Below are 12,812 nucleotides of genomic sequence, written 5' to 3' on the forward strand. Positions count from 1 at the left end.
ATCTTTATGCAGAATGAGCCACACATTTTTGGCTGTAGGCAATATGGAAATTTGTTTTGCTTGACTGCATATTGGTTACAAGGATTTTATTTGGAAGAGGGAGTGGAGGGAAGAAATTGCTTGGTAATTGAAGAAAATAATTCAAAAAGTATTTAAAGAATTAAAAATGAGAAATAACAGTCTTTTCTTCCAGGTTGCCATTGATCTCACAACCAAGTTACTTTTATTGCACTACAGTTAGGTTATATGTAACTAATCCATACATCATAAAATACGGGCCTCTATCCCAAGCCTTTTAACTTTTTAACAGCTTTGACATTCCATAATCACAGACACAGAATTCCACACATGGAATCCTCTTGAGCACAAAAAGCCCCAAACAAGAAGGGGGTTTCTGTTGTCATGTATAATATCATTTTGCTATTTAAAAAAGTATATATTTAGAAAGACCAAAAGGATTTTATATGTATTTCAACATCTCTAAGTTATTCTTAAGCTTCATTACATAATTTTACCTTTTGTTATTTGTTAGCTTTATTTCATACTTAATAGCAATCATTTTACATTCATTCATTCAATTAATAAATATTTATTAAGCACCTACTATATGCCAGGCATTGTGATGACAGCTGGGGATACAAAAAGAGGCAAAAGACAGTCTCTACCCTCAAGGAGACAACATACAAATGGGGAGACAACATACAAACAAGTATATACAAAGAAAACTGTATACAGAATTAGTAGGATATAATTAAGAGAGGGAAGACGCTGGAATTAAGTGGGGTTGGGGAAGGACTCCGGTAAAAGATAGGATTTTATTTGAGACTTAAAGGAAGACAGAGAGGTCAGTAGTCAGAGTTAAGGAGGGAGAGCATTCTAGGCATAAAGGGCAGCAAGAGAAAAAGCCTAAAGCTGAGAGATGGACTGTGTGTTGTGGAACAGCCTGGAGCCCAGTGTCACCAGATGGAAAAGTTATATTCATGAAGTAAAGTGTGAGAAGACTGGAAAAGTAGGAGGGGGCTAGGTTACACAAAGGGCTTTGAATGCCAAACAGAGCACTTTGTATTTGATCCTGGAAGCAACAGGGAGCCACTGGGGTTTGTAGATGTATGGTACCCCAGATATAAAGCCTTAGAGTCACTTTTATTAGTGTGTGCCCTCCTCCTGTTATCTCATCCTTCAAAATATCATTCCAAATTTTCCAATTCCTTTCCATTCTTACTCTATTCATCTCTTACCACATCATGGATTACAATAGCCTCCTAATTTATCTAACTGCTTCCAATCTCTCCCAACTCCAGTTTATCCTTTTATTACAGCCCCCAAATTAATCTTCCAAAAATATCACTTTTATCATATCACTTCCCCATCAACTTAAGTCAACAAGTCAAGAAGCATTTCTTAAGTTTCTAATACATTCCAAGCACTGTACTAAACACTGGAAAAATTATATATTACACAGGAATCTATGATTATTCTTTCTTCTATTTGAATAAGTCCAAACTTCTCCCCCAGAATTCAAAGTTCTCCATCAACTGCTCTGGCATTACTTTCCTGATCCATCTGAGCCAATACTTGTGTCTCACTCTGAAATTTACCTTGGATTTATTTTGTGTATAACTTGGTATATACTTAGATGCATTCATGTTGTCTTTAAGACATTTCCTGCCTTCAAGAAGCTTATGTTTATTTCATTTTTGCCTTTGTATCACCACTGCCTAGCACACAGTAGACATTAATAAACACTTGGGGAGTTTATTGTTTGCAAAACTATCGAGCAGAGTTTTTATGAAAATCATATGAAATAATAAATTTAGGATACTGTGTCTATAAAGTGCTACATTAATAGTAACATTATATTGCAAAGCACTATCCAAATACAAAGTATTAGTATTCCTGAGCCAAGCTGCCTAGAGACTTTGGAAGGTCTAGACAAGCTAGGGAAACCAGAAAAGGAAGACAGAAAGAGTCGACATAGTCATGGACATTCAATAGCTGAGTCATCAATACTTTGTTAGTAATTATCTGATAGATTGGTCAACTCACTTGTGTTGGTACTCTCTCCACTGGTACAAATTGCAACCCATCAATGTCTTGCCACTCTGAGATTCTTTTCTTTGTTTTTCTGTAAATTTTCCATTAAAGAAAGATTTTAAGAGCTTCCTGTACTCTTTATCTCCTAAATACAGCAGTTGCCCTTGGAGATTAAGGACTTTGTTCTATATTTCTTTTGTATTCTTTGTTATTTGCATGGTAGATTCTCAATAAACAACAGGGTTAATTAAAACAATCTCGATAAATACAGTTAGAAATATGGAACATAGTTTAATAACTGTTCAAATAAAAACACTGTCAATGCAACACAATTCCATAAAATCATACATAGAAAAACACAAAGGATCTGTACTTGGGAAATTCCTTAAGTGGGAACTCCCTCAATCAAGTCAGTGGATAAATCCAGGAAACTGTGCGAGGCACAGAGATAGAATGACTTGCCTAGGATTAGAAAGGGAGCAAATATCAGAGGCCTGACTGTAAATCCTTATAACAGATGGGTTAAAGAAATAACTGAGATTTATTTCCCTATATGACCCCATATTTCACTTGTTTTGCATTTAATCTCCTACTTTGTAAACACAAGTTAGTGTGTCTATAAATTTTTTTCCTAGGGTGGAGAATGTATCAGAGAGTTATTCTTGAGCATGTGACAGAGAAGAGGCTATGAAAAATGCAAAGTGACACTCGTACTTACTTTTCACACTAATTTTTGAGAGACTGTAAAAGATAACTGAGATCTGGGTCCAATCCAGAATCTCAAACATGCCTGAGTCTCACTGATAAAAATGTGTAGATCAAGACGAGTGAGAGACTGAACAGCAGAAGACAGGTGCCATCTAAATGGTACCAGGTGTCTAGCACCATGAGGACCTGGAATAGGTCTGCTAGTTTCCCTAAGAGGCACGGCACACTTCCATGGCCAAGGCTCCAAATCTCATGGCTGTGCTGTGCACAGAACACACACTTCACGTGGCATACGCCTCTTTTTATAGCCATCACCAGCTAACAACAGCCATTTGTCTCTTTTAAATATAATTTACTGATGTTGGAGATGCTTTGAGTGAAATGTTAAAAGCTGTTTATTTATTTAAATGATTTATTAGAAACTGCCCAATAGTCTCTAATAGCCAGTCTCCATCATGGTGTTTGTCGAACTCAGAGAAGGGAAATTTTGTGTATATTTACCCTTTTCTTCTCCTCCGCCAAAGCTAATTTCTAGGGCAAAGAACACTTATTTTCTAGACGTCTCTGTGTTATCACTGATAATTCATCCTTCTTGAAACTCTCTTCTCTCTTGGCTTCTACAGCACTATCTTGTCCTGGTTCTGTGATACCAGACAAGGGTCCTGTTCTTCATTTCAATTCAATAATCATTTATTAAGCACCTACTATGCATCACGCATTGTGGTAGGTGCTGGGGATACAAGTTTATGTTTTATTGGGGGGAGAAGCAACAATTTTTAAAAAATACAAATTTAACAAAGTACTTTCCAGGGAGAAGGTACAGGTCTATATGACAGTGTATTAATAATACAAACCCATCTGGACTAGCCAACCTGATGGGACCCTTGGGGTGCCCTCCTTTCTTACTTTCTCTTCACCTCTTCTCCTAGCCAGACATTCAAGAACCCACTCAAGGTACCTGACTAATCAGTCTGTCAGTAATCATTTATGAAGTGCCTTATGATGTGCTAGGCTCTGAGCTATGTGCTGAGGATACAAAGAAAGGCAAAAGACAGTCAGTCCTTATCCATGAGGAGCTAACCATGAGGGAGACAACATGTAGACAACTAGGTACAAAGCAGCTAAATACAAGATAAATGAGAAATAATCAGCAGAGGGAAGACTCTAGAATTAAGAGGGATTGGGATTGCACAAGGTGGGATTTTGGCTGGCATGTGAAGGAGGCAGGGATGAGGAGGGAAAGCATTCCAGGCGTGGTGGACAGTGAGTAAAAATGCCTAGAACAAGAAATGGAAAAACAAGGAAACTGGTGTCACTGAACCAATGACCATATGAGGGGGTACAAGATTGAAGAAGTCTGGAAAGGTAGGGGAGGGGCCTAGCGTACAAAGGGCTTTGAATTCCAAACAGAAGGACACCCACACCAGTGGGATGAAATGGGAGTCATCAACTCTATTTCTTCAAGTGGAAGACCACTGGGCTCTCCCATGCATTCTTGAAGCTGTGTTGTCATTAATATGTTTTCTCTCCCAATTACAGTGTGATTTCCTTGAGGGCAGGGGCCATCTTTGCTTTTCGATTTATATCTCCAGCTTAGAATAGGGCTTGGCACAAAATAGGGAATGAAGAAATGCTTATGTATTTGCTTGTTCATTTGACAGAAAATGAGTTCCTGAGGTTGCAGTGGAAGGTTAAGTAAAAATGTGATAAGGGTCTGATGTGGATGGATTTATGAAGGAGCCAGGAGTGGAAGTGGTCAGGGGAAGGAGCTCTAGCCTAGGCATTCTACAGCTGAAAAAGCACTGGGATGCTGAGTGGAACAATGGGCAGCAAACTACCAGCCCTTCATGGTAAAAAAGAAATACTGGCTGAAAGATGGAATGTGTTTAAGGGACTCACCTCAGGACTTCTCAATCTCTTTACAAGGACATTGTTTTAAACAGATGAGCTTTCCCAGGGAGAACAGGAGGGTCTTTGATCTCTCTATTTTAACCGCGTAGCTTCTTTCTCCCCAGCCCTAACTGTAGGTATTGCCTAAGGCCCAGTTCACTGTTCTTGATCTAACCTCACTCCCTCAGAGTTCCTTCCCTCTCATGGTTTCAAAGATTACCTCTATTTGGATAACTTCCACATCCTCCCAGCATAGATTATAAATTACTTGAGGGAAATTTGTATCTTTGTTCATCTTTTTATCCCCATGGCCAATCAGTACCATACACAAAGACTTTCTTAATCTTAGTGCTTTCCCTGAAAGTATTTCTAATTTATCCCGTATATATTTTGTTTGTTCATGGTAGTTGGCATAGTTTCCCCCATTGAGCTGTGAGCTCCTTGAAAGCGAGGACTGGAGGGGCAGAACCAAGGTGACAGAATAGAGCCTGCAACTCAGCTAAACTTTCCCAATATTCCTTGCCAAAAAAAAACTTTAAAATAACACCCCAAATAGATTTCTAGAGTGGCAGAGCCTAGAAAAGGTCAGGATGAGCCATATTTCCAGCCCAAGACAAATGAAGAGATTGGTAGGAGAGGCCTGTGACACTGAGGTGGAGGTCAGCCTGGAGCGCAACACAGGCCTCAACACCAGCATCAACTTTAGGAGCTCTCAGTCCAGAGATGACTAGGGAGTCAGACAACTGGTCAGAAAGAGATTTCAGGGGACCCTTCATTGGCACTAGGTGCAGGACTCTGTTACATTGCTCATGTACACAGTTCTAGGGTGAAGAGGAGCATTGGTGCTTGTGACCACAGGTGAGCTGAGGTCCATATCACAGTCCCAAGGAGGAATGCTTGCGATCCTTCACAAGGGAGCAGAGACCCTGGTCTTAGTCCCAAGGCAGAAAGAACACTAGAGCTTGAGGCAGCAGAAGAGCAGGGGACCTAGTCACAGTTCCAGAGTCAAGAGGGATGCTAGCATTTGTGGCTGCTGGGGAGCATGGTCCCTTCCTAGATAAAGACCAGAGCACAGGCCAGAGGAGCAGTGAGCACACCTCTCCTTGTTTCACACCACCTTGGAAGCACCAAAAACTTACCAGACTCCCAGAACTAACTTTGAAAATAGCAGCAAGAAAAACCAGAAGCTTGAGACAGCACTTCCCCCATTCTGGGAGCGGAGCCCAACTTTAATATGAAGTTAAAAATTAAAAAAAAAAAATAGGCCAGAAAAATGGGCAAACAACAACGACCAAAAACCCCCTGATCCTTAAAAGCTACTATGGTCACAGGGAAGATAAAGATGCAAACTCAGAAGAAAATAATGATGTCAAAACAGCTACAAACAAAGCCTCAAAGGAAAAAATCAAGTGAACTGGACATAAGCCTAACAAGATATTTTGGAAGAGTTCAAAAAGGATTTTAAAGATCAAATAAGAGAAGTAGAGGAAAAATTGGGAAAAGAAATGAAAGTGATATAACGAAATTACAAAAACAGAGTCCATAGCTTGGTAAGAAAAAGAAAGACAAAAAAAAAATACTGAAGAAAACAACACTTTAAGAAACAGAATTGGCCAAATAGTAACAGGGGCACAAAAATCCGCCAAAGAGAAAAACTCCTTAAAAAGCAGAACTGGCTAATGGAAAAAAAGGCAAAAAAGACTTCACTGAAAAAAATAAATTCCCTAAAAAACACAATTGGACAAATAGAAGCAAGCTAATGACTCCATGAGACATCAAGAAATAATAAAATAAAGTCAGAAGAATAAGAAAAGGGGAAAAAAGAGGAAGAAAAACAACTGACCTGGAAAACAGATCAAAGAGAAAAAACTTAAGAATTATTATAGTACCTGAAAGCCTTAATCAAAAAAAAGAGCCTAGACATCATGTTTCAAGAAATTATCAAGGAAAACTGCCCTGATATCCTAAAACCAGAGGCTAAAAAAGAAATTGAAAAAAATCCACCCATCACCTCCTGGGATTCCAAAATGAAAACTCCCAGGAATATTACAACCAAATTCCAGAGCTCTCAGGTAAAGAAGAAAATGTTGCAAGCGCCAGAAAAAGAAACAATTCAAATATCATGGAGCCACAGTCAAGATCACACAAGATTTAGCAGCTTCCACATTAAAGGAGCAGAGGGCTTGGAATATGATGTTCCAGACAGCAAAGAAGCTAGGCTTACAACCAAAAACAACCTACCCTGCAAAACTGAGTACTGTACAATCCTTCAGGGAGAAAAACTAATGAAACAGAGGATTTTCAAGCATTCCTTATGAAAAGACCAGGGCTGAATAGAAAATCTGACTTTCAATTATAAGACTCAAGAGAAATATAAAAAAGGTAAACATGAAAGAAAAATTATAAGGGACTCAGTAAAATTAAACTGTTTACATTCCTATTAGGGAAGATAATACTTGTAACTCCTAAGAACTTTATCACGATTAGGGCAGTCAGAAAGCAGTGGTTGGAAGCAAAACAGACTTTTGAGGAGAGACAGGGTAAAAAAAGAGAAGAAAGGATAAACAGTGAAAAAATGAGATGGAGAGAAATACAGAATTAGTAATCATAAATGTGAATGTGAATGAAATGAACTCACCTATGAAATGGAAGCAGACAGCAGAATGAATTAGAAACTAGAATCCAGCAACATGATGTTTACAAGAAACATACTTGAAATATAGGGACACACATAGGATAAAAATAGGAGGCTGGAGCAAAGTCTATTATGCTTCAGTTGAAGTAAAAAAGGCAGGTGTAGCAATCACGATCTCAGACAAACCAAAAATAAAAATAATTAAAAGAGATAATTAGGGAAACTACATGTTGCTAAAAGATACCATAGACAATGAAGTAGTATTACTAAATAGTAAACATATATGCACCAAATGGCATGGCATCCAAATTCTTAAAGAAGTTAAATGAATGACAGAAGAAAATAAACAGTAAAACTATACTAAAGGGGGACCTCAATTTTCCCCTCTCAGAACTAGACAAATTTAACCATAAAATAAATAAGAAGGAAGTTAATGAGATAAAGAGAATTTTAGAAAAATTACAAATGAGAGCCCTCTGGAGATAAGTGAATGGAATTGGAAAGGAGTATACCTTTTTCTCAGTTAAATATGGCAAAACTGACCATATATTAGGACATAAAAACCTCACAACTAAATACAGAAGAGAAGAAATATTATACGGATCCTTTTCAGACCATAATGCAATAAAAATTACATTCCATAAAAGACCATGAAAACATAGATTAAAAATTAGTACGAAACTAAATAATATGATCCTAAGTAATGAGCAGATCAAAGAAAAAACCATAGAAACAATTTATAAATGTCATCAAAGTGGATGACAATGAGATAACATAACAAAATTTATGGGATGCAGCCAAAGCAGTAATCAGAGGAAAATCTGGATCTTTAAATACTTACATCAATAAAACAAAGAAAGAGCAGATTAATGAATTGGGCATGTAACTCAAAAAAAAAAAAGAACAAATTTCAAATACCCAATTAAACACCAAATTGGAAATCCTAAAAATCGGAGAGATTAATAAAACTGAAAGTAAAAAAAAAACAAAACAAAGAACTAATAAAACTAAGAGCTTGTTTTATAGGGGGAAAAAAGCAATAACAATAGAAAAACCATTGATTAATCTGAATCTAAAAAAGAAGAAAGTCAAATTACCAGTATCAAAAATGAAAACGGTGACTACATTGCCAATGAAAATGAAATTAAAGCAATTATTAGGAGCTATTCTGTCCAATTATATGCCAATAAATCTGACAATCTAAGTGAAATGGATGGACATTTTTAAAAAACTATAAATTGCCCGGATTAACAGAAAAGGAAATAGAATACCTCATCAATGAACTCCCTAAGAAAAAATTCCCAGGACCAGATGAATTCACAAGTGAATTTTACCAAACATTTAAAGTACAACTAATTCCAATACTACATAACCTATTTGGAAAAACAGGCAAAGAAGAAATCCTATCAAATTCCTTTTATGACACAAATATGGTGCTGATACCTAAACCAGGAAGAAGAAAAACAGATAAAGAAAACTATAAACCAATTTCCTAATGAATAGTGATTAAAAAAATTTAAATGAAATAGTAGCAAGGAGAATGCAGCAACATATTACAAAGATCATACTCTATGACCAGGTGGGATTTATACCACGAATGCAAGGCTGGTTCAATATCAAGAAAACTATCAGCATAATTGACCACATCAATAACAAAAACAACAAAAATCACATACTTATCTCAGTGGATGCAGAGAAAGCTTTTGACAAACTACAACACTTATTCTTATTAAAAACACTAGAAAGCACAGGAATAAATGGAGCTTTCTTAAAATGATAAGTACAGTCATCTACTGACACTCACAGGGTTAGGGATGCAGTACACCCACAAATGTGAAAAACCATGAATAACTTTAGGCCCCACAGCAAACCTTTATTTTTAATAATTCTTATCATCTTTATTTAGCACACAAAACAAATGAAAAACACTCAAGACACATAAAAATGTTGCAGTTTCTATGAGAGAGAGAGAGAGAGATTAGTATCTCACATACTATGCAGAGTCTTTGTAGCTGCCAGTATAGCTGTAGCAACTGCTTCATAGATACCCAGATCACTGTGGGGGAAAAAAAATCACAAGACAAAGAGGAGGTGTTCCCAGAGAGAGTGAGTAACCTGCAGCTCTTTAGTGGAATGAAACTTTTAGCAAAATTTAACTGCTTATAATAAACTTATGTATACTTATGATAGTAAATGATAAAATGGATTAATGCATTTGTGACTTATTAAATGTTTTTTAGTTTTCTTTACATAAGTGCATCATCTGTATTTTCCACAGTATGTCACAAATCTCCAAAAATTTCCATTTAATTATTGATGGCCAACTTGTGAATAACCAAAACTGTGAATGTGAAACCCATGAGTGTGGAGGGACGACTGTAGTATCTATCCTAAAATCATCAGCAAGCATTACCTGTAATAGGGATTAGAGATGCCTTCACAGTAAAGTCAAGGATGAAGCAAGGATGCTCATTATCACAACTGTTATTCAATATTGTACTAGAAATGCTAGCAATAGAGAAGTAAAAGAAATTGAAGGAATTAGAATGGACAATGAGGAATATGATGGTATGGCATATTTAGAAAATCAACAAAGTTGCAGGATTTGTTGTTCAGTTGTTTCAATCAAGTCTGATTCTGGGCCTCCACTTGGGGATTCCTCGGCAAAGATATTGCAGTCATTTGCCATTTCCTTCTCCAGCTCATTTTACAGATGAGGAAACTGAGGCAAACAAGGTTAAGTGACTTTGCAAGAATCACACAACTAGTAAGTGTCTGAGGTCAGATTTGAACTCAGAAGATGAGTCTTCTTGAGTTCAGGCCCCACACTCTATCCACTGTGCCACCTAGGTGCCCTAGGATATAAAATAAAACCACATAAATATCAGCACTTTTAATATATATATTTAATATTAAATAAGTCCAGTAGGAAGAGATAAATAGAAATTCCATTTAAAATAATTTCAAACAATATAAAATATTTGGGAGTCGACCTGCCAAGACAAACTCTGGAACCATATGAAAAGATAATTACAAAACACTTCACACAAATTAAGACAATTCTAAACAACTGGAAAAATATTAACTGCTCATTGTTTGGCTGAGCCAATATGATAAAAATGACCATTCTACCAAAGTTAATTTACTTATTCAGTGCCATACCAATTGAATTAGCAAAAAAAATTTTATAGAACTAGAAAAAATAACAAAATTCATCTGGAAGAACAAAAGGTCAAGAATATTAAGGGAATCAATAAAAAAATGTGAAGGAAGGTAGCCTCACCATACCAGATCTCAAACTGTATTACACAGTAACAATCATAAAAACAATCTGATACTGGCTAAGAAATAGAGTGGTGGATCAGTGGAATAGATTAAGTATACAATACACAGTAGTAAATAACCATAGTAATCTAGTCTTTGATAAAAGCAAAGATCCAAGCTTTGTGGGCAAGAATTCACCAAAAAAAACTTCTGGAAAAACTGGAAAGCAGTTTGGAAGAAACTAGATACAGACCAACACATCACAAGGTGATGCAGCTACAGAACTACAGCTGCAGTTGCTTCCAGCCCCAGGCCCACCTGGTGGGAGGAAATAAGTGGTGGATCCAAGCTGCAGAGCCTACTCAGATCTGAATCGTGGTCCTGGCGGCGGTTCTTGGGGGAAGAGGAGCGCTGGTGTGGCAGAGCTTGCTGTGGAGAAAAAGCTCAGAAAACAACAGTGCAGCCCCTCAAGCTTGGAACAAAGTACTCTATACAAGCAGTCATACCCTGACAAAAAACTCAAGAGTCAAGTACCTGGCTGGGAACATGGCCAGGCAGCAAAAATACACTCAGATTCATTCTCAGACTTTGGAATCTTTCTTTGGTGACAAAGAAGACCAAAACGTATAGCCAGAAGAAGTCAACAAAGTCAAAGAGCCTGTATCAAAAGCCTCCAAGAAAAACATGAACTGGTCTCAGGCCATGGAAGAGCTCAAAAAGGATTTGGAAAAGCAAGTTAGAAAAGTAGAGGAAAAATTGGGAAGAGAAATAAGAAGGATGCAAGAAAACCATGAAAAACAAGTCAATGACTTGCTAAAGGAGACCCAAAAAAATACTGAAGAAAATTACACCATAAAATAACTCAAATGGCAAAAGAGCTCCAAAAAGCCAATGAAGAGAAGAATGCCTTGAAAGGCAGAATTAGCCAAATGGAAAAGGAGGTCCAAAAGACCACTGAAGAAAATACTACCTTAAAAATTAGATTGGAGCAAGTGGAACCTAGTGACTTTATGAGAAATCAAGATATTATAAAACAGAACCAAAGGAATGAAAAAATGGAAGACAATGTGAACTATCTCATTGGAAAAACCACTGACCTGGAAAACAGATCCAGGAGAGAGAATATAAAAATTATTGGACTACCTGAAAGCCATGATCAAAAAAAGAGCCTAGATATCATCTTTCAAGAAATTATCAAGGAGAACTGCCCTGATATTCTAGAGCCACAGGGTAAAATACAAATTGAAAGAATCCACCAATCACTTCTTGAAAAAGATCCCAAGAAGAACCTTGTTGCCAAATTCCAGAGCTCCCAGATCAAGGAGAAAATACTGCAAGCAGCCAAAAAGAAACAATTTGAGTATTGTGGAAACACAATCAGGATAACACAAGATTTAGCAGCTTCTACATTAAGGGAATGAAGGGCTTAGAATATGATATTCTGGAGGTCAATGGAGCTAGGATTGAAACCAAGAATCACTTACCAAGCAAAACTGAGTATCATGCTCCAAGGCAAAATATGGATTTTCAATAAAATAGAGGACTTTCAAGCTTTCTCAGTGAAAAGACTAGAGCTGAATAGAAAATTTGACTTTCAAACACAAGAATCAAGAAAAGCATGAAAAGGTAAACAAGAAATAGAAATCATAAGGGGCTTACTAAAGTTGAACTGTCTTGTTCACATTCCTACATGGAAAGATGATATGTATAATTCATGAGACCTCAGTATTAGGGTAGCTGAAGGGAATATGCATACATATACACACACACACACACACATATATATATATATGTGTGTGTGTGTGTATGTGTGTGTGTGTGTGTGTGTGTGTATAGACAGAGGGCACAGGATGAGTTGAATATGAAGGGATGATATCTAAAAAAATAAAATCAAATTAAGGGATGAGACAGGAATATATTGAGAGAGGGAGAAAGGGAGAGATAGAAGGGGGTAAATTATCTCACATAAAAGTGGCAAGAAAAAGCAGTTCTGTAGGAAGGCAGGTGAGGGGGAATGAGGGAATCATCAGATTTGACCTGAGGAGGGAATAACATACACACTCAATTGGGTATCTTACCCCACAGGAAAGGAGGAGAAGGGAGATAAAAAAGGGGAGATGATAGAAGGGAGGGCAGATGGGGGAGGAGGTAATCAAATGCAAACACTTTCCAAAAGGGGCAGGGTCAAGGGAGAAAATTGAACCAAGTGGGATAGGATAGGAAGGAGGAAAAATATAGTTAGTCTTTCACACCATGAGTATTGTGGAAGGGTTTTACATAA

At 37.1% G+C, this 12,812-nt stretch overlaps 1 protein-coding gene across 6 annotated transcripts in view; it reads right to left on the reverse strand.

The window, feature by feature from the left end:
• The window catches only part of PCGF5 (polycomb group ring finger 5), a 150,874-nt gene that overhangs the window by 94,381 nt on the left and 43,681 nt on the right, over positions 1–12,812 (reverse strand). For 4 of the 6 annotated variants that reach the window (XM_036734655.1, XM_036734659.1, XM_036734652.1 and 1 more), the window contains exon 3: positions 2,047–2,125. The exons of the other annotated variants lie outside the window; for them this stretch is intronic. The gene's annotated coding sequence lies outside the window, so the exon portion shown is untranslated. The remainder of the gene's footprint in view (positions 1–2,046; positions 2,126–12,812) is intronic. 6 annotated transcript variants of the gene reach the window in all.

Source organism: Trichosurus vulpecula, chromosome 8, assembly GCF_011100635.1.
Source record: "Trichosurus vulpecula isolate mTriVul1 chromosome 8, mTriVul1.pri, whole genome shotgun sequence".
Taxonomy (NCBI): Eukaryota; Metazoa; Chordata; class Mammalia; order Diprotodontia; family Phalangeridae; genus Trichosurus; species Trichosurus vulpecula.